This window comes from Eulemur rufifrons, chromosome 29, assembly GCF_041146395.1.
Source record: "Eulemur rufifrons isolate Redbay chromosome 29, OSU_ERuf_1, whole genome shotgun sequence".
NCBI classification, from domain to species: domain Eukaryota; kingdom Metazoa; phylum Chordata; class Mammalia; order Primates; family Lemuridae; genus Eulemur; species Eulemur rufifrons.
The window spans coordinates 10,688,703-10,711,476 of NC_091011.1; the positions used below are offsets into that span (position 1 = coordinate 10,688,703).

The 22,774-nt window shown below is 35.2% G+C and overlaps 2 pseudogenes; one reads left to right on the forward strand and one right to left on the reverse strand.

Annotated features, from left to right (window-relative positions):
* Positions 1-14,702: 14,702 nt before the first annotated feature.
* LOC138376955 (kelch-like protein 13) lies at positions 14,703-16,664 on the reverse strand (annotated as a pseudogene).
* Positions 16,665-17,529: 865 nt separating this feature from the next.
* On the forward strand, positions 17,530-18,328 carry LOC138377282 (chromobox protein homolog 3-like; annotated as a pseudogene).
* Positions 18,329-22,774: the final 4,446 nt, after the last annotated feature.

Genomic DNA, 22,774 nt, shown 5'->3' on the forward strand with positions numbered 1-22,774 from the left:
GATTCTTCAAACTAAATGACAAAGGAGACAAAAGTTATCAAACTCTGTGGGATTCAGCAAAAGCAGTCCTAAGAGGAAATTTCATAGCTTTAAATGCCTACATCCAAAAGAGAGAAAGATCACAAATCAACAATCTAATAAATTATCTCAAGGAATTGGAAAAAAGGAAGAGCAAACCAATTCCAAACCCAGCATAAGAAAAGAAATAACTAAGGTCAGAGCAGGACTAAATGAAATTGATTCAAAAATAATCCTACAGAAGATTAATAAAACAAAAAAAAGTTAGTTCTTTGAGAAGATAAACAAAATTGACAGGCCTCTTGCTAGATTAGCCAGAAGCAGAAAAGAAAGGACCCTAATAAGCTCAATCAGAAATGAATAAGGAGATATTACAACTGACACCATGGAAATACAGCATATCATCTCTGAATGCTATAAAAATCTTTATACACATAAACTTGAACACATTGAGGAAATGGACAAATTCTTGGAAACACACAACCTCCCCAGGATCAATCAGGAAGAAATAGAACTCCTGAACAGACCAATATGAAGTAACTAAATTGAAGCAGCAATAAAAAATCTTCCACCAAAAAAAGTCCTGGAACAGATGGCTTCACAGTTGAATTCTACCAGACCAACAAAGAAGACCTTGTACCTACACTGCAGAAATTATTTCATAACATCAAGAAGGAAGGAATCATCCCCAACTCATTCTATGAAGCCAATATCACCCTGATAGCAAAGTCAGGAAAAGACAACAAAAAAAGAAAACTACAGACCAATATTCCTATGAATAAAGATGCAAAAATTCTCAACAAAATCCTAGCAAACCAAATTCAGCTGCATATCAAGATAATAATCCATCATGACCAGGTGGGCTTCATCCCAGAGATGCAAGGATATTTCAACATATACAAATCTATAAATGTGATTCACCACATAAACAGAAACAAAAACAAAGACCATATGATCCTCTTAATTGATACAGAAAAAGCATTTGACAAAATTCAGCACCCTTTTAAGATAAGAACTTTTGGCTGGATGTGGTGGCTTACACCTGTAATCCTAGCACTTTGGGAGGCCGAGTGGGGAGGATCACTTGAGGTCAGGAGTTCTAGAACTCTTAACAAAATAGGCATAGATGGAACATACTCAATATTATAAAAGCTATGTATGACAAATGCACAGCCAACATCATACTGAACAGGGACGGATTAAGAGCATTCCTGCTTAGAACTGGAACCAGACAAGGTTGACCTCTATCACCACTTCTTTCAACATAGTGCTAGAAGTCCTAGCCAGAACAGTCAAGCAAGAGAAAGAAATTAAGGGTTTCCAAATGATGAAAGAGAAGGTCAAACTATTGCTCTCTGCTGATGACATGATCTTATATCTAGAGAACCCAAAAAAATTCTTCCAAGAGACTCCCAGAATTGATAAATAAATTCAGCAAAGTCTCAGGGTATAAAATCAATGTACACAAATCAGTAGCATTCCTCTATGCCAACAACAGTGAAGCTGAAAACCAAATCAAAGACTCAATGCCTTTCACAATAGCAAAAAAGAGAATGAAATACCTAGGAATACATTTAATCAAAAAGATGAAAGACCTCTACAGGGAAAACCACAAAACACTGAGGAAGGAAATCACAGAGGATGTAAATTAGTGAAAAAACATATCATGCTCATGGATCAGCAGAATCAACATTGTTAAAATGTCTATACTACCCAAAGTGATCTGCAGTTTTAATATAATCCTCATTGAAATACCAATGTCATTTTTGCAAATTTAGGAAAAATAATTCTATGCTTTGTATGAAACCAAAAAAGACTCCATATAGCCAAAGTAACCTTAAGCAAAAAGAACAAATAGGGAGGCATCAATTTACCAGGCTTTAGGCTATACTACAAGGCTATGGTAACCAAAACAGCATAGTAATGGCACAAGAACAGAGACATAGACCAATGGATCTGAACAGAGAACCTAAATACAAAATCATCCCCATATTGCCATCTGATTTTTAACAAAGCCGACAAAAACATACACTGGGGAAAAGACTCTCTATTCAATAAATTATGCTGGGGAAATTGGGTAGCCACATGTAAAAGACTGAAATAGGATCTTCACCTTTCACCATTCACAAAAATTCATGACAGATAACAGATTTAAACCAAAGCATGAAACTATAAGAATTCTAGGAGAAAATGTTGGAAAAACTCTTACAGATATCAGCCTAGGCAAAGAATTTATGAAGAAGACCCCAAAAGGAATCACAACAACAACAACAAAAATAAATAAATAAATGAGGCCTCATCAAATTAAAAAGCTTCAGCCAAGGAAACAATCAATAGAGTGAATAGACAACCTACAGAATGGAAGAAAATATTTGCATGCTATACATCCAATAAAGGGCTGATAACCAGAATCTACAAAGAACTCAAGCAAATCAGCAAGAAAAAATCAAACAGTCCCATTAAAAAGTGGGCAAAAGACATGAACAGAAACTTTTCAAAAGAAGACAGACTAATGACCAATAAACATATGAAAATGCTCAATATCTCTAATCATTGGGGAAATGCAAATCAAAACCACAATGAGATATCACCCAACTCCAGCGAGAATGGCTTTTATCAAAAAGTCCCAAAACAACAGATGATGGTGTGGTTGCCAAGAGAAAGGAACTCTTATACACTTTGGTGGGACTGCAAACTAGTGCAACCTCTAAGGAAAGTAGTATGCAGATATCTCAAAGAACTAAAAGTAGACCTACCATTTGATCTGGCAATCCCACTATTATGTATTTACCCAAAGGAAAAAAAGTCATTTTTATCCAAAAGACACTTCCACAAGAATGTTTATTGCAGCACAATTCACAATCACAAAGATGTGGAATCAACGCAAGTGTCCATCAATACATGAATGAATTAATAAAATGTGGTACAAGTATACCATGGAGTACTACTCAGCCATAAAAAAAAAATGGTGAACTAATACCATTTGTAACAATCTGGATGGAACTGGAGATGATTCTTCTAAGTGAAGTATCACAAGAATGGGAAAAGAAACACCACATACACTCACTATTAAATTGAAAATAATCAATCAACATTTATGTGCATATATGCAAGTAAAACTCAATGGAAACCAAGCCGGTGGGAGGGGGGAGGAGGGGATGGGTAAATTCACACCTAACAGGTACAATGCACACTATCTTGGTGATGGGCACACTTATAACTTTCACTCAAACTGTACAAAAGCAATCCTTGTAACCAAAACATTTGTATCCGCATAATATTCTGAAATTTTAAAAAAGAAGAAGATCAACCAGAGATCTCTCTATATTTTTGCAGCACACAGAGGAAAGGTTATAGAAGGATACAGAGAGAAAAAGGTCATCTACAAGTGAGAAAGAGACGCCTCACCAGAAACCAACCTTGACAGCACCTTGATCTTGAACATATAGCCTCCAAAACTGTGGGAAAATTTCTGTTGCTTAAGCCACCCAGTCTGTGGTAATTTGTGTGGCAGCCTGAGCAGATTAATACAATCACCAACCTACCATCCTCTAGAACAGAGATCTGCAAACTCTTTCTGCAAAGAGCTAAATAATAAATATTTTCAGCTTTGTATGCCATTAGAAAATGTATCAACTCAACTCTGCTGTTATATTATGAAAGCAGCCACATAAAATAGGTAAATAAGTGGGTGTAGCTGTGTTCTAATAAAAAGTAAAAAAAAAAAAAAAAAAGATAAAGACGGTTGTTAAATAATGGTAAATGGGGCAATTCAACAAGAAGACATAATGATTCTAAATATTTGTGCATCTAACACTGGAGCTCCCAGATTCATAAAGCAAATTCTTCAAGATCTAAACAAAGAAATAAACAGTAGCATCTTAATTGCTGGGGACTTCAGCAGCCCACTGACAGAAGTGGACAGATCATTGCAGCAGAAAATGAAGAAAAAAACACTGAACTTAAACAAGACTATAGATCAAATGGACCTAACAGACATTTACAGAACATTCTACCCAAAAACTACTGAATATACATTCTTCTCATCAGCACATGGGACATTTTCCAAGACTGATCATATCTTAGGCCATAAAACAAATTTCAATAAATTCAAAAAATCAAAATTATACCATGTATCCTCTCAGACCACAGTGAAATAAAACTAGAAATCAATTCCGAGAGAAACACTCAATTCTACACAAAGTCATGGAAATTAAACAACCTGCTGCTAACGGTCCTTTGGTCAATGAGGAAATTAAGACAGAAATCAAAAAATACCTTGAACTGAATGACAAAGAGGAAACAAGTTTTCAAATCTATGGGATAGAGCAAAAGTAGTCCTAAGGGGAAAATTTATAGCCTTAAATGCCTTCATCAAAAAGACAGAAAGATCACAAATTAACAACCTAACGTCACATCTCAAGGAACTAGAAAAAGAAAAACAAACCAAATGCAAAGCCAGCAGAAGAAAAGAAATAACAAAGCTCAGAGCAGAACTAAATGAAGTGGAATAAAAAAATACCAAGGATCAATGAAACAAAAAGTTGGTTCTTTGAAAAGATAAACAAAACTGATAGACCACTAGGCAAATTAACCAGAAATAGAAGAGAAAGGACTCAAAAAAGCTCAATCAGAAATCAAAAAGGAGACATTACAACTCATACCACAGAAATACAAAGTATCATCTGTGAAGACTACAAAAACCCCTATGCAAACAAACTAGAAAACCTAGAGGAAATGGATAAATTCCTGGAAACACACAACCTCCCAAGCTTAAATCAGGAAGAAACAGAAATCCTGATCAGACCAATAATGAGCAGCAAGATTGAAGCAGTAATAAAAAATTTCCCAACTAACAAAAAGCCCCAGACCAGAGGGATTCACAGCCAAATTCTACCAGACCTACAAAGAAATGGTACTTATCCTACAGAAATTATTCCATAACTTCAAGAAGGATGCTATCCTTCCTAACTCATTCTATGAAGCCATTCTCACCTCGATACCAAAGCCAGGAAAGGACACACCAAAAACAGAAAACTATAGAACAATATCCCTTATGAACATATTAATAGATACAAAAATCCTCAACAAAATATTAGCAAACCAAATCCAACAGCACATCAAACAGATAATTCACTATGACAAGTGGATTTCATCCCAGGGATGCAAAGATGGTTCATCATACACAAATCAATAAATGTGACTCACCACATAAACAGAAGAAAAAACATATACCACATGATGATCTCAATAGAGGCAGGAAAAACATTCAATAAAATCCAGCACCCTTTCATGGCAAAAACTCTCAACAAACTAGTCATAGAAGAAACATATCTCAAAATTGTAAAACCCATATATGACAAAGTGACAATTAATATCATACTAAATACAGAAACTTGAAAATATTCCTCCTAAGAACTGGAAAAAGACAATAATGCCCACTGTCACCCTATTCAACATAGTATTGGAAGTCCTAGCCAGAGCAATCAGGTAAGAGAAAGAAATAAAGGGCATCCAAATTGGAAAAGAGGAGGTTGAACTATCCTTTTTGCTAACTATATGATCTTATAGCCAGAAAACCCTAAATACTCCACCAAAAGACTCCTAGAATTGATAAATAAATGCAGCAAAGTCTCAGGTTACAAAATCAATGTACATAAATCAGTAGCATTTCTATATACTAATAATAGTCAAGCTGAGAGTCAAATTAAGGAGTCAATGCCATTCACAATAGCTACAAAGAAAATAAAATACCTAGGAACATACTTAACCAAGGAGGTAAAAGATCTCTGCAAGGAGAACTATAAAATACCGATGAAAGAAATTGCAGATGACACAAACAAATGGAAAAACATCCCTTGCTCAAGGATTGGCAGAATCAACTTGGTTAAAATGTTCATATTGTCCAAAGTGATTTATAAATTCAGTGCAATCTTCATCAAAACACCCATATCTTATTTCACAGACCTAGAAAAAAATAATCCTAAGCTTCATTTGGAACCAAAAAAGACCCCAAATAGTCAAAGCAATCCAAAGTAAAAAGAACAAATCTGGTGACATCACATTACCTGACTTCAAATTATAATACAAGGCTATAGTTACCAAAAACAGCATGGTTCTGGTATAAAAGCAGAGACACAGACCAATGGAACAGAATAGAGAACTCAGAACAATCATCAGGGAAATGCAAATTAAAACTACAATGAGACACCCCTTTACCCATTATTAAAAAGTCAAGAAACAACAGATGCTGATATGGATGCAGAGAGAAAGGAACACTTCTACACTGTTGATGAGACTGCAAATTAGTACAACCTCTATGGAAAACAGTATGGAGATTCCTTAAAGAAAGAAATGTACACCTACCATTTGATCCAATAATCCCACTGCTGGATATCGACCCAAAGAAAAAGAAGTCATTTTATTTAAAAAAGACACTGCATGTGAATGTTTATTGCAGCACAATTCACAATTGCAAAGATGTGGAACCAACCCAAGCGCCCATCAATTCACTAGTGGATAAAGAAAATGTGAGGTGTGTGTATGTATGTATATATGTGTGTTATGTATGTGTATGTGTGTATACACAAACACATTTATTTATATATATATAAACAATAGTACTCCTATATATATGTGTGTGTATATATATATATATATATATATATATAGGAGTACTACTCAGCCATAAAAAGGAAGGAAATAATGTCGTTTGTAGCAACTTGATGGAACTGGAGACATTATCCTAAGTGAAGTATCTCAGGATTGGAAAAGCAAACACCATATATTCTCACTAATAAGTGGGAGATGAACGATGGGTACACACAGACACAAAGAGATAAAAAGGAAATTGGAAAACAAGACAAGGGAAGAAGGGGTGAGGGGTGGAGGGTAAAAACTTACCTATGGGGTACAATGAACACTATTTTAGTGACAGACACACCAAAAGCCCTGACTTAAGCATTTTACAAGGTATCCATGTAACAGAAACATTTGTACCCCCTTAATATTTCAAAAGAAAAAAGGTTACCTGCTGTATTATTCTCTTTATATAACATTTTTGAAACAAAAAAACTTATAGAAATGAAGAACAGATTAGTAGTTGTCAGGGGCTAAGAATGACAGTGGCAAGATGAGTCAGGGTAACTGTGAAGAGGTAGCACAAGTGAGGGCTTCATGTTTATGGAATAATTCTGCATCTTGATTGCAGTGGTGGTTACATGAACATACAGGTGATAAATTGTCGGAGAACTAAACATACACCTTCTACCTATATAAGATGCATCCACTGGGGAAAACTGGGTAATGAGTACACAGGACCTCTCTTCCCTTTTTGCAACTTCCTGGGAATCTATGATCAACTCAAAATAAAAAGTTAGAAAAAGTGACAACATTTTAGACATTTCAAATTTAAGAATATTTTAGCGACAACTGCTTCCAAATTCTTAAACTTAACATTGGTATCTTTTCTATTACTCTGAATGTAACGAGGATAATCCTCCATTCTCATCATCTTTTCTTAGAAGCTAAACAAATTCATGTGTCCACGTTAAGGCGATTTTAACTCAACCTAGTTTAAATACTCTACATAAAGCCCTCAATATTTCCTTGAGCCATCTATGATTTAGTCCCGCACTAGAATCCCCTTTCTACAGCAATCCCACTATGGCCCATCTCTGCTCCACCTGTATACCTAGAGCCCAAGCTACCACACTAGTACAATGATCAATGGGAACATGACCCAAGCTGGGCTCTCCTTTCTCCATAAATGTTGGCTACAATACAGAGAAGTCTTTTCCCACATGGCTGAACATGCTGTGGGCAGCTTACTTCTTCCAAAACACTGGTCTAGAGAGAGAGAGGGTATCAGAAATGCAATGCAGAGAGAGCAACTTTTCAGAAGTCCCCTTTTGGTGCAGGGGATCACACTTCGAGTAGCAAGTCTCTGAGGGGTACATCTTCAACCAGTCCTTAGGTTGTGTTGGACATCTGCAAAACCAATATATTAACACTGGTTATCTCCTGGAGATGGGATTATGATTGACCTGTTTATATTTTTTAGCATTCCTTTTTTTCAAGCATTGTAAAACAATGACATAAATACCTTTATGTTTTGAACATGTTCATCTTGGTGTTTCAAACTCTGAAATAAATGCTAACATGAAAGACAAGTATTGGCCAGAGTTGTACCTAGGAACAGTTTCTCTGTAGTTCTACCAGAAAATTTGCACTGCCTCTCTGCCTCATTCTCAAGGAGAAGTTTCATTATGGATTAGTCAAGTTCAAGGAAACATTTTGGGTTTGTTTTCTCAGCAACATTTTTCAAACATTAATGTGCATAAAAATTACCTGGTGATATTATTACACATAATTCTAATTCATCGAGTCTGGAAAGGGCTTGAGATTCTGCATTTCCAACAGGCTCCAGGCAACTCACCACTGCTTGTCCTCGGCTGCACTTTACAGAGCGAGGCTCATTAAAGTTTGCAAGAAGCCCAAGCAAATGTCCACCTTGTCCTTTTAAGTGCTCTTTCCTTGTGAAGTCTGCCTTGGGGCATCTTCCACTATGGAGTCTTCCATACCCTGCTCGTTCATAGCCACCTGCTACCTCCACGTACACACCAAGCAGCCTGGGAAGAGGCCCCATCTCCCCCACAACTTCACCCCTTCACCACCTACAGCCAACTCTGCGCTGGACATTGGGGTTCCCTGTCTTGTTCTGGCTGCCTTCATTTTTTTAAATTGAGGTAAAATTCACATAACATAAATTTAGCCAATTTAAAGTATACAAACTAGTGGCATTTAGTGCATTCACAATGTTGTGCAAACATCACCTCTATCTAGGTTCCAAAACATTTATTTCGTCAGCCCTAAATAAAACCTCATATCCATTAAGCAGTCACTCCCCGATACTCCCTGCCCACAGCCCCTGGCAACCTCTGGTCTGCTTTCTGTCTCTATGGTTACCTATTCGGGTATTCAATATAAAAAGAATCATTCTGCAGGTTGTCTGTTTACTCTCGTGACTGTTTCTTTGGCTGTGCAGAAGCTTTTTAATTTGATCAGGTCCCATTTATTTATTTTTATTGTTGCTGTGATTGCCTTAGGGGTCTTCTTCATAAATTCTTTGCCTAGGCCAATGTCTATAAGAGTCTTTCCTACATTTTCTTCTAAAATTCTAATAGTTTCTGACCTAAGGTTTAAGTCTGTTATCTACAGTGATTTGATTTTTGTGAGAGGTGAAAGCTATGTGTCCTGTTTTAGTCTTCTGCATATGAATATCCAGTTTTCCCAGCACCATTTATTAAATAAGGAACCTTTTCCCCAGAGTATGTTTTTTGTCTGCTTTGTCAAAGATTAGATGGCTATATGAGGATGGTTTTATATTTGGATTTTCTGTTCTGTTCCACTGGTCTGTGTCCCTGCACTTGTGCCAATACCAAGCAGTTTTTATAATCACAGCCTTGTAGTATAGTTTGAAGTCTGGCAAATTAATACCTCCCATTTTGTTTTTGTTGCTTAAAATTGCTTTTGCTAAATGGGGTCTTCTCTGGTTCCATACAAAGGGTAAAATTATTTTTTCTATATCTGTGAAAAATGATGTTAGTAATTTAATAGGGATTGCATAAAAGTCCCAAAACAATACATGTTGGCGTGGATGCGGAGAGACAGGAACACTCATACACTGCTGGTGGGACTGTAAACTAGTGCAACCCCTGTGGAAAACAATATGGAGATGCCTTAAACAGATTCAAGTAGACCTACCATTCGATCCAGCAATCCCATTATTGGGCATCTACCCAGAAGAACAAAAGTCATTCTATAAAAAAGACACCTGCACCCGAATGTTTATAGCAGCACAATTCACAATCACAAAGATGTGGAAACAACCCAAATGCCCATCAATTCATGAATGGATTAGCAAAATGTGGTATATGTATACCATGGAATATTACTCAGCTATTAGAAATAATGGCGATATGGCATCTCTTTGGTTCTCCTGGAGAGAGTTGGAACCCATTCTATTAAGTGAAGTATCCCAAGAATGGAAAAGTAAGCACCACATGTACTCACCAGCAAACTGGTTTCCCTGATCATCACCTAAGTGCACATTTGGGAATAACATCAATTGGGTATCGGACAGAGGTGGGGGCTAGGAGAAAGGGATGCGTGTATACCTACTTGATGAGTGCAATGCGCACTGCCTGGGGAATGGACACGCTTGAAGTTCTGACTGGGGGGGATGGGTGCATACCTACATGATGAGTGCGATGTGTGCTGTCTAGGGAATGGACACACTTGAAGCTCAGACTCGGGGGGCTGGGAGGCATGGGCTATATATAACCTGAACTTTTGTACCCCCATAATGAGCTGAAATAAAAAAAAAAAAAAAAAAGAATCATACGATATGTGGCCTGGGGTCTGTGGTGTCTGGCTTCTTTCAGTAAGCATAATATTTTCAATATTCATACATGTTGTAGCATGTATCAATACTTTATTCATTTTATGACTGAATAGTCCATTGTACTGATACATTTTATTTATCCATTCTCAGTTGATGGACATTTCGTTTGTTCTGATCTTTTGGCTTTTATGAATAGTGCTGCTATAAACATTCATATACAAGTATTTGGTGGAATATCTGTTTTCAATTATTTGGGTGTATACCTAAGAGTAGAATTACTGGTCACATGGCCATGCTATATTTAACTTTTTAAAGATTCACCAAACTGATTTCCACAGCAGCTGAACCATTTTACATTCCCACCAGCAATGTACAAGTGTTCCAATTTTTCTCAGCCTTGTAAACACTTGTTTTCCATTTTTTGTTAGCCATCCTAGCAGGTGTGAAGTAGTATCACATTGCAATTTTGATTTTTATTTCCATAATAACTAATGATGTTGAGCAACTTTTCGTGTGCTTGTTGGTCATTTGTATAACTTCTTTGAAGACATGTCTATTCAAATGCTTTGTCCATTTTTTAATTGGGTTGTTAGTCTTTTTATTGTTGAGTTGTACAATTTCTTTATATTTGTGTATACTAGACCAGAATCAAATATTTGATTTGCAAATATTTCTTCCATTATCTAGATTGTCTTTTCATTTTCTTGATAGTGTCCTTTAGATCACAAAAGTTTTTAACTTTCATGAAGTACAATTTGTTAATTTCCTCTTCTGTTGCTTATTCTTTTAGGGTCATATCTAAGAATCCATTACCAAATACAAGGTCATGCAGGTTTACCAAACTCACGAAGAGTTTTATAGTTTTTGTTCTTACATTTAGGTATTTGATCTATTTTGAGTTAATTTTTATATGGTGCAAGGCATAGACCCAACTTCCTTATTTTGCATGTGGATATTTGGTTGTCTCAGCACCATTTGTTGAAGAAATAATTCTTTCCCCCATTGAATGGTCTTGGCACCCTTGCTGAAAATCAATTGACCATAAAAATGTGAGTTTATCTCTGGACCCGTGATTTTTATTCCATTGATCTATATGTTTATTTTTGTGCCAGTACCACACTGCTTTGATAACTATAGCTTTTTAATCAGCTTTATTGAGGTAAAATAGACAAACAGGAATTGTATATATTTAAGGTACACACCTAGATGTTTTAATATATGCATACATTATGATATTATCACCACAATCGAGCTAATTAACATTTCTATCACCTCACCTAGTTAACATTTTCTTTCCTTTTTATGTATAACACTTGAGATCTATCCTATTAGCAAATTACAAGTATACAATATATTATTGTTAACTGTAGTCACCATGCTGTACATTAACTTTCCCAAACACACCCCTCTAGCATGACTGAAATTGTACACTCCTTGACCAACATCTCCTCGATGCCTTCTCACCCCCAACCCCACCCCCAGCAGCCACCACTCCACTCTCTGCTGCTATGAGTTTGGCTATTTCAGACTCCACATATGATTGAGATCATACAGCACTTTTCTCTCTATGTCTGTCTTATTTCACTTAGCATAATGTCCTCCAGGTTCATGAATATTGTTGTAAATGGCAAGATTTTCTTCTTTTCAAAGGCTAAATAATATTTCATTGTGTATACATACCACATTTCTTTTGCCATTCACCCATTGATGAACATTTAGGTTGTTTCCATATCTTGGCTATTGTGAATAATGCTGCAATGCAAATGAGAGTGCATGTATCTCTTTGAGATCTAGATTTCATTTCCTTTGGATATATACTCAAAAGTGGGATTCCTGGATCATATGGTAGTTCTAGTTTTAATTTGTTGCAGAGCCTCCACTTTCTCCACATCCTTCCCAAAGCTTGTTATCTTTTGTCTTTTTAACAGTAGCCATTCTAATAGGTGTGAGGTGATATCTTATTGTGGTTTTAATTTGCATGTCCCTAAAAATTAGTGATGTTAAGCACCTCTTCCTGTACCTTTTGGCCATTTGTATGTCGTTTTTTGAGGAATGTCTATTCAGGTCATTTGCTCATTTTTAATTGGATTATTTGGAGGGTTTTGCTTTCAGTTGTATGAGTTTCTTATATATTTTAGATATTAACTCCTTATCATATGAGTGGTTTGAAAATATGTTCTCCCATTCTGTAGGTTGTTTTTTCACTCTGTTGATTGTTTCCTTTGCTGTCCAGAAGCTTTTTAGTTTGATACAATTCCATTTGTCTATTTTTGCTTTTGTTGGCTGTGCTTTTGGTGTTATGACCAAAAAATCATTGCTAAGACCAATGTCATGGAGATTTTCCCCTATGTTTTCTTCTAGTAGTTTTATACTTTTAGATCTTATTTTTAAGTCTTTAATCTATTTTGAATTTTTTTTTAATGTGGTATGAGCCAAGGGTCCAATTTCCTTCTCCTGCATATGGATTTCCAGTTTTCCCAGCATCATTTATTGAAGGTATTATCCTTACCCCACAGTGTGCTCTTGATACCTTTGTTGGAGATCAGTTCACTGTGAATATGTGAATTTATGTCTATGCCCCCTATTCAGTTCCATTGATCTTTACATCTGTATTTATTCCAGTCCTATGCTGTTTTGATTACTTTAGCTTTGTAATATATTTTGAGATTGTGAAGCGTAGTGCCTCTGCCTTTGTTCTTCTTGGTCAAGATTTCTCTAGATATTTAAGATCTTTTGTGATTCCATGTGAATTTGGGGATTTTTTTTTTCTGTTCTTATGAAGAATAACATTGAGATTTTGACAGGGATTATATTGAATCTGTAGATCACTTTGGTAGTATGAACATTTTAACACTATTAATTCTTCCAATCCGTGAACATGAATGTCTTTCCATTTACCTGTGTCATCTTTATTTCTTTCATCAATGTTTTATAGTTTTTAGTACAAGTCTTTCACCTTTTAGTTAAGTTTATTCTTAAGTATTTATTCTCTTTGTTGCCATTGTAAGTGGGATTTTCTCAATTTCCTTTTCAGATGGTTCATTGTTAATGTAAGGAAATGCCACCTATTTTTGAGTGTTGATTTTGTATCCTGAACTTTAGTGAATTCATGTATAAGGTCTAAAAGATTTTTTTAGTCATTAGGATTTTCTACATATATGATTATGTCATCTGCAAACAGAATAATTTTACTTCTTCCATTAAGTATTTTTAATATTAAATGTTTTTATTGAACAAAAAAGATATAGAAGTTGAATTCATTGAACAAAAGGAGCTCTCCAGGTGAAGAGCTAAATAACTTTATGAACTGAGTGTACAGAATACATATAAAATGTAAGTTACCTCAACAGCAAAGGAGGAGTAGAATAGTTTTTGAAGACAAAATTTGATTTGAAGTAGAATACATTTTTTGAAGATAAAATTTGGTCAAGTGACAAATTTAGTTGCTCAAAATTTTTAGCCCTTACCACCTAAATTCAGTATGGTTCTACATATGTGCATTCAGTATATGCATACTGAATTTCCATTTTAATGAAAGCTGCCTTTTGGAATAACTTTTTTTAATTTCACATTTATTTGACATGCCAATTTTTTAAAAATTTTAATTGACATATGTATGTGTGTGTGTGTGTTTATACACACATTAAAACCCCAAAATCTTGTTTATAAGTAAAGGGCTCATAGTGCTTTTTTAAAAATTAATATTAGTGAATTTCAGCTATTTCTCCTGTGTGTCTAAGAAACTTTATATGCTCTCAATGCACCCACACAGTCAGGTGGGTTGACAGATATGTCAAAAATACTTTATGAAAAGCGGGAGGTAGCTCATGTGAGTTGGCAGCCTTTTGTGTATTGTTTCCCATTGGAACAAGCTGTCTCCTTTGATATTTTACAGCCAAAGATGAAAGGAAAACTTTTTACTTTGAAGCCTATTGAGCACAGTTGTACATTTACTATACTCCACCTTCCACTTGGCTTGTTGGGCTTACTACTGTCAAATGACAAATACCTTACACCCAGCATTAAAAAAGTACTGAAGAAACATTTTATAGACAATATTTTTTTTCATATGTTAAATATCAGCTTCTATGGGATACATTTCCAGAATGGTCGTGTTACCATTTTATAAAAATTCTAGGCCAAAGAAACAGCACAAATAACATTGTTATCTTTTTCCCAATATCTGTCAATCTATGGAGGCTAATCCTAACATATATACCACTTAAGAGGGGGAAAGAAGAGGATTCATGACACATTGCAAAGATATAACTACAGCATCTTAGTTACAGGGATGATCTTAAGGTGCAGAAAGAGGGGACTCTAGAAGGTGCTGGTGTGCCCTCTTCAGGTGGAAAACCTGTGAATGTACAAGCACAAAGGCCACCAAAGAACTCTGGGAGATCAAAAACTTTATGCCATTCATCTTTATCTGGGTCACATTTCTGTACTATCTCTACCATACAGTGATTATTCCAAGAATGCCCCTCCACCACCTAGGTTTTATTTCCAAAGATCTCCATCTTTGAAAATCACTCTGCCCTCTTAACGTGGTAGCAATTGGAGTCCACTGGTCAAGGATAGGTGACTAGTATTCCCATATGAGGACATCATCATAATTACTGTTCCTCTGAAGTGACTGCCACCAATGACATAGAGCCTTTCTCCGACTGTACACATGCAATGCAGACCTCTGACAGTGGTCATCGGTGCCTTCTGCACCCATTTTCAATATCAGAATCGATGCACATGAGCTCCCTTTGGAAAGTATCGGGTGTAATGCCTCCTGAAATATGCATCACTCCATACACAATTCCAGCATGGCCATGGTGGAGCCATTCATTTGTTTTTAGATTACAACATTCTACTGTGGGCAGTTCACCAGATGCATTTTACCCACCAACTACATAGAGATATCCTTTGAGGGCCCTTAGGTGGAAGAAGATATGCTTTTCATTTAAAGATGCAATTTGCATCAATTTATTATACCAAGGATCAAATCTGAAGATTGTATCAACTGCCCTTTTTCGTTCTGTATCATAATTATTCTGTCTACCAATGACATAGAGGAAATTTTCAATGACAACAATGCCATGGGAGGCCTTAGGGCCTCCATGGGAACTAACAATTTCTACTTGTGTGCCTTTTCATCACACATGTGCAATTCCTTACTGACAACCAGCTGCTGCCTCAGCACTCCTCCTAGTGTAACCAAATGTGTGGTGTCAGACCAAATGACAGTCCTGTCTGTGCAACTGCCTGCATACACAGCATCATTTGGTAATTGCTGGCTTCCAACAGCAAATTTATATAGGTATTGTCAGTTCTCATGAAATCCACCATTTGCATGTAATTAATGAGCTCCTGTGGTGTCATGATGGGAAATTGTTTGTTCTTCACTAATTTTGTGGAAAGTCCATCTGAGGCTTGTCCAGGCAAAGCCAACAACAGGCAGCCTTAAAGAGTTCAAGTTCAGTGCAGTGCTTAAGGCTATTACTGGAAAGCACAATGGCAAGATGCTCAAAAGGAAGTTTCAAGAACTCCTCAGTACTCAGCAATGCAGGAAATTTCTTCAAGAAACTGTTAACGTGTTTATCCACTTTTGTCAGAATGTAGGTGTTGTTAATCTGCCCAACTTTGACACAATTGTCTAAAGTGACCCTAGATATGAGAAATACTTTACAGAAGTCCAAAACCAGTAGAATCTGTAGAAATCTAGCAGCTTCCAGTGTGTCTTGAAAGTTGTCCATATTAAGAAAAAGCTTTGTAGTATAAATGAAATCAATAATTTTCCTTAGATCAATTTTGCTGATACCGTGAAGCTTATGCACATTACACTTTCTTTCATTCTACCTGTGAACATAGCCCTAAAGTAACCATTCTACCTATGAACATAGCCTTTAAGTAATCACTAGCAGATACCATCATGACTCTAAGCACAGGGAAGGCATCATCTTTGTCACGTAGCATCAGGGTCACATCACAAAGCAATCCTTCAAGTTGAAGCTGATCAAAGCCCTGTGACACCATAGAACTGTGGGTATCGCTGGTAAAGACGCATGTAGTTCCTGCCTTGGAAGACTGCAAATGGGATGAAGGCTCTTCTTGCTGCTTCTAAAGGACAATTAATTTTATGTGTTTTTCTTCTTTGTCTACAAGAAAGTGGAGTTGATCTGGATGCTTTAAGCACAGGAACTGAAAATTTCCAGATAGCAAGAGAGCTCGTTTTCCATTTCAGTGGCATGTTGCCACCATGGTACTACTCAGAATACACTTGCTATCCTCTTAACATTCTTTTTTTGAGTAGTTATGGAGTATTGCAGCAACCAGTTCCACTCTATGCACATGATCCATCACCTCTAAAAGTTCAATAGTGATGTGATTGTGGAGGAGGACAGGCTGCAGTCCCAAGGAAGAGTTGATATTGAAGCTGGAGTGGAAGGCATTCTGCTGGCAGAATTCCTCCTTACTCTCCAGCAAGTTTTGAAATTAGAAAATGTGAGTCCTCCAACTTTGTTTTTCCTTTTCAAGATTGTTTTAGCCATTCAGCACCCTTTGTAATTTCATATAAAATTTAAGATCAGTTTTTTCATGTCTTCAAAATAGGACATTGGGACTTTGATAGGAATTGCACTGAATCTTTAGATGGCTTTGGGAAATATTGCTATCTTCCAGTGCATGAACATTGGATGTCTTTCAATTTATTTAGATAATTTTTAATTTTCTAGCATGTTTTATAGTTTTATTCCTAAATATTTTATTCTTTTGACTATTGTGAATGGAATTATTTTGTTAATTTCATTTTCATAATGTTCATTGCTAGTGTATAAAAATGCAACTGATTTTTGTGGCTTGAGCTTGTGTCCCACAGCTTTGCTGAATTTGTATAGTAACTCTAATAGTTCTGGGCTTGTTTTATATCTTCAGGCTTTTCTGTATGTAAGATCATGTCATTTGCAGATAAAGATAACCTTACTTCCTTTCCAATTGGATACTTTCTATTTCTTTGTCTTACCTAGGTGCTCTGGCCAGAACTTTCACTATAATGTTGAACAGAAGTGGTGAAAGAGAGAGACGCCGTAGACCTGCGACCCGGAGCAGCTCAGAGGCGGTGAATAATAGCTCTTCAAGTCTGCAATAAAAAATGGCCTCCAATAAAACTACATTGCAAAAAATGGGAAAGAAATAGAATGGGAAGAGTAAAAAGGTTGAAGAGGCAGAGCCTGAAGAATTTGTGGTGGAAAAAGTATTGGATCGACGTGTAGCAAATGGGAAAGTGGAGTATTTCCTGAAGTGGAAGGGATTTACAGATGCTGACAATACTTGGGAACCTGAAGAAAATTTGGATTGTCCAGAGTTAAGTGAAGCATTTCTTAATTCTCAAAAAGCTGGTAAAGAAAAAGATGGTACAAAAAGAAAATCTTTATCTGACAGTGAATCTGATGATAGCAAATCAAAGAAAAAAAGAGATGGTGCTGACAAACCAAGAGGCTTTGCCAGAGGTCTTGATCCTGAAAGAATAATTGGTGCCACGGATAGCAGTGGAGAATTAATGTTTCTTATGAAATGGAAAGATGCAGATGAGGCAGATTTGGTGCTGGTAAAAGAAGCAAATATGAAGTGTCCTCAAATTGTAATTGCTTTTTATGAAGAGAGACTAACTTGGCATTCTTGTCCAGAAGATGAAGCTCAATAATTGTTTGCATTGCTTTTTATATATATTTATATATATATACACAATCTGGATCTTGGTTTTTGATTTACAAGTGTGAAGAAATAACTACATCTAATAAATCAAGTTTGATACATTTGTTTTGAAAGTAGTATTGAGAGAATTTTTGGGGGGTGTGCATCAATAGCACTGGTTACTTTGAACAAATAAAAGCTTTCTGTAGTTGCTTCCTTTATCAGAAAAGAACACACGATACCATGGTATATTATTTCTTCTGCACTAGAGAACAGCTTTTCTAAATGCTAGGGGAAATTTCTATAGCCATTATTCAGTCAGAACTTGTGTTTAACTCATGCCTAAGGACCATTTTGGGTTTTTTAAATTTGTTTTTGTGTGTGTATACGTAAAATGCATATGTAAATGATTCTCTTTGTTTTTAAACATTCACCAAAACAAAAATCATGGGTAAGCCCATGTGTCTGCGATGCTATCATTCTGAGCAACCTAAGAATTGAAAATTTTCCTGAAGCCGTAACATTTCAAACTAAATAGTTGGTTCATAATTAATTGGATAAGTTAAAGGCAGCCATATTAGAATCCGTATCTACATGTATATTCATATAAATGCAACATTGTGTTTGTAAAATTCCTAAAAGGAAAAGCTTTATCGCTACCAACAATCTCCCCACCCAGATGAGGAAACTAGACAAATTCTGGTGTGTTCTAATACAGTAAACAAGACTTAGTTAAATGAACATTAAAGACTCCCCTAGTGAGCAATTCTTTTACAAAAACTTGAAATCCCTGTGCTGCATTGACTGAAAATTCATGATTAATGGAATATCTGAGGCTTGGCCCATGGAAACTTACTCAGATGGTTAGAAACGTTGGCAGTTTCAGACCTGCTGACATAAATGAGTAAACAAACTTTTTGTAATCTAAACTATTGACCTGCATGTTTTTTTCTTACCCCCACTCATTTCTTACATGTAGGCTCAATCTTTTCAGTATTTGGGTTACTGGTTCTGCAGGACCAGTACTGGTCGAGCCAGGAAAAACAGCCTTGTAGTAATCAGAATGTTATCCAACTGTATATTGTTTATTGTAAATACTGGTGAACAGTGGTCAATAAATAGTTTTATATTCCTTTAAAAAAAAAAAAAAAAGAAGTGGTGAAAGAGAGCACCATGATCTTATGGAAAAAAGCTTTCAATTTTTCACCATTGAGCTAGTTGTTCATAAATGCTCTTTATTGTGTGGAAGGATTTCCCTTCGATTCCCAGTTTATTGAGTGTTCTTATCATGAAAGGGTTTTGGATTTGTCAAATACTTTTCTACATCACCTGGGATGATCATGTGGAGTTTTTTTCCTTCGTTCTAGTAATATGGTGTAGTATCTTGATTGATTTTCATGTGTTGAATCACCCTTTCATTTCTGGTTTAAATCCTAATTGGCTATGATGTATAATCCTCTCAATATGCTACTGGATTTAGTTTATTAGCTTTTGTTCAGGATTTTTGCATCGATATCTATAAAGAATATGGGTCTATAGCTGTCTTTTTTATGATGTCGATATCTGGCTTTGATATCAAAGTAATTCTGGCTTCATAGAATAGACTAGGAAATGTTCCCTCCTCTTCCATTTTTTGGAACAGTTCAAAAAGATTTCTGTTAGTTCTTTAGGAGTTTACTAGAATTCACCAGGGAAGCCATCAGATGGTGGACTTTTCTTTTGGGGGAGTTTTCTGATTCCTGATTCAATCTCTTTACTTTTGAATAGGACTACATCCTATTCAAGTTTCCTATTTGTTTTTGAATTAGTTTTAGTAGTTTGTGTGTCTCTAGGAATTTGTCCATTTCATATAGGTTACCTGATATGCTTATGTACAGTTATTTATAGTATTTTCTTGTAATCCTTCTTATTTCTGTAAGATCTATAGTCGTGTCTCAACTTTCATTTCTGATTTTCCTAATTTGAGTCTTCTCTCTTTTTTTCATGATCAATCTAGCCAAATGTTTGCCAATTCTATTGATCTTTTCAGAGAACAAACTTTTGGGTTTGTTGAATCTCTCAATTGCTTTTATTCTCTATTTTGTTTGTCTTTGCTCTGATCTTTATTATTTCCTTCCTTCTGATAACTTTGGGTTTATCTGGCTCTTCTCTTTCTAGTTCATTAATGTATAAAGTTAAGTTATTGTTCAGGATCTACTTTTTAAATGTAAGCATTTATAGTTATATGTAGCCCTCTGAGCACTGCTTTTGCTATATTCTAAAGATTTGGTATGTTGTGTCATTGTTTTCATTTATCTCAAGGTATTTTTAAATTTCACTTGCAATTTCTTTAATCTATTAATTGTTTGAGCATGTTATATAATTTCCACATGTTTATAAATTTTCCAGCTTTTCTTTTATCTTCTGGTTTCATTTCATTGTGATTGGAGAAAATCATTTGTATGATGTCAGTATCCTTAAATTTATTGAGATTTGTTTTGTGGCCTAATATATGGTCTTTCCTGGAAAATGCTCTATGTTCACCTAAGAAAAATATTTCTTTTTCTTTTTGGGGGTAAAGTGTTTTATATACTTCTCTAAGGTCTAGTTAGTTTATAATGTTATTCAAATTCTCTATTTCTTTATTGATCTTCTGTCTAGTTGTTCAATCTTTTATTTGATTGTGGGTTATTAAAGTCTCCAACTATTACTCATCCAGTTATGGCAGCTTCACTTCATAGGTTTGGGGGATCTATTGTTAGATGTGCATATTGATATATCTTCTTGATGGACTGACTTTTTCAACAATGTGTAATTTGCTTGTTTCTTATAACAATTTTTGTCTTAAAGTCTCTTTTCTCTGATATATCCTTGCTCTCTTTTGGTTACTATTTGTATGGAATATCACTTTCTGACCTCTCACTTAAAACCTATTCATGCCTTTGGATCTAAAATGAGTCTGCGGTAGACAGCAAATAGATACATCATTTTTTTTAATTCATTCTGGCATTCTCTGTCATTTAATTAGAGAGTTTAATCTATTTACATCTGACATAATTACAGATAAGAAATGACTTCTGACATTTTGCTATTTGTTTTCTATATGTCTTTTCATTTTTATTGATATTATTTTAACTGATAAATCATAATTGTGTAGATTTATGGAGTATATGTTTTGATACATGTAAACAATGTGGAATGATTAAATCAAGATAATTAACATATCCATCACCTTATTTACTTACCATTTTTCAAATAGTACACTAGAAAAAAATAAATATCAAAAGAAGGCAGTAATAGATAAATTAAGGGACAAGAAATACATATCTGATTCCCTTCTTTTTTCTTTTTCTATATTTATTTTTTAGTTTTTTTTCCTTAGCAGCTACCCAGATTACAATTAACATCTTAACTTTATAACAAACAAGTTTGAATTAATACTGTCTTGATTTCAATAGTGTAAAAAAAAACTACACCCTTTATAGCTCCCTCCCTCACTTATGTTGTTATTGTCACAAATTACATCTTCAAACATTGCATGCCTATTAACATAGATTCATAATTATTATTTTAAGAATTTTCTTCTAAGTTATACAGGAAAAACAAGTTATACCGTTGGCTTTTATAATTATCTTTCTAGCTATCTTTACCATTTTTTTTAATTTCTTTGTATAGCTTTGAGTTACTGACTAGTGTCCTTTCAGTTCAGCCTGGAAAAATTTCTTTAGCATTTCTTTTAGGATCAGTCTATTGATGATGAACTCCTTCAGCTTTTGTTTTTCAGAGAATGTCTTAATTTCTTCTTCACTTTTGAGGAATATCTTTGCCAAATATAGAATTCTTGGTTCACAGTTTTGTTTCATTTTTTCTTTTAGCCTTTCAAACATGTCATCCCACTGCCTTCTGGCTGCCATGATTTCTGATGAGAAACTGGCTGTTACTCTTACTGAGAAGCCCTTGCAGTTGATGAGTCACTGTTCTCTTGCTGCTTTTGAAATTCCCTCTTTGCTTTGGCTTTCAACAATTGTGCTTTTTAGATTTGTATATTTGTGTCATTCATTAAATTTGGAAAATTTTTTGACCATTGTTTCTTCAAATATTCTTTCTAACCCTTTCTCTTTTTGCTCTCCCTCTGGGACTACAATTACATGTATATTGGTATTCTTCATGGTGTCACATGGATCTCTTAGGCTCTGTTCATTTTTCTTCATTCTTTTGTGTTTCTACTCCTCAGATTTGATCATCTCAATTGACCTATCTTCAGGCTTTCTGATTATTTCTTCTACCTGCTCAATTCTACTGTTACACTGCTCTAGTGAATTTTTCATTCCTTCTATTATACTTTTCATCTCCACAATTCCTATTTTGTTTCTTTTTATAATTTATATCTCTTTATTGATATTATCTACTTGGTGAGACATTCTGATGTCCTTTCTTATGTCCTTTAATTCTTTGTCTATGGTTTCCTTTAGCTCTTTGAGCATATTTTAGAGAGTTGATTTAAATTCTTTGTCTAATAAGTCCAATGTCTAGGTTTCCTTGTGGAGAGTTTCTGTTACTTTTTTTCCCTGTGAATAGCCATACATTCTTGTTTATTTACCTAATAATTTTCTGTTAAAAACTGGACATTTTAAATATTATAATGTTTCAACTATGAAAATGAGAATCTCCACCCCTGCCAAGGATTTG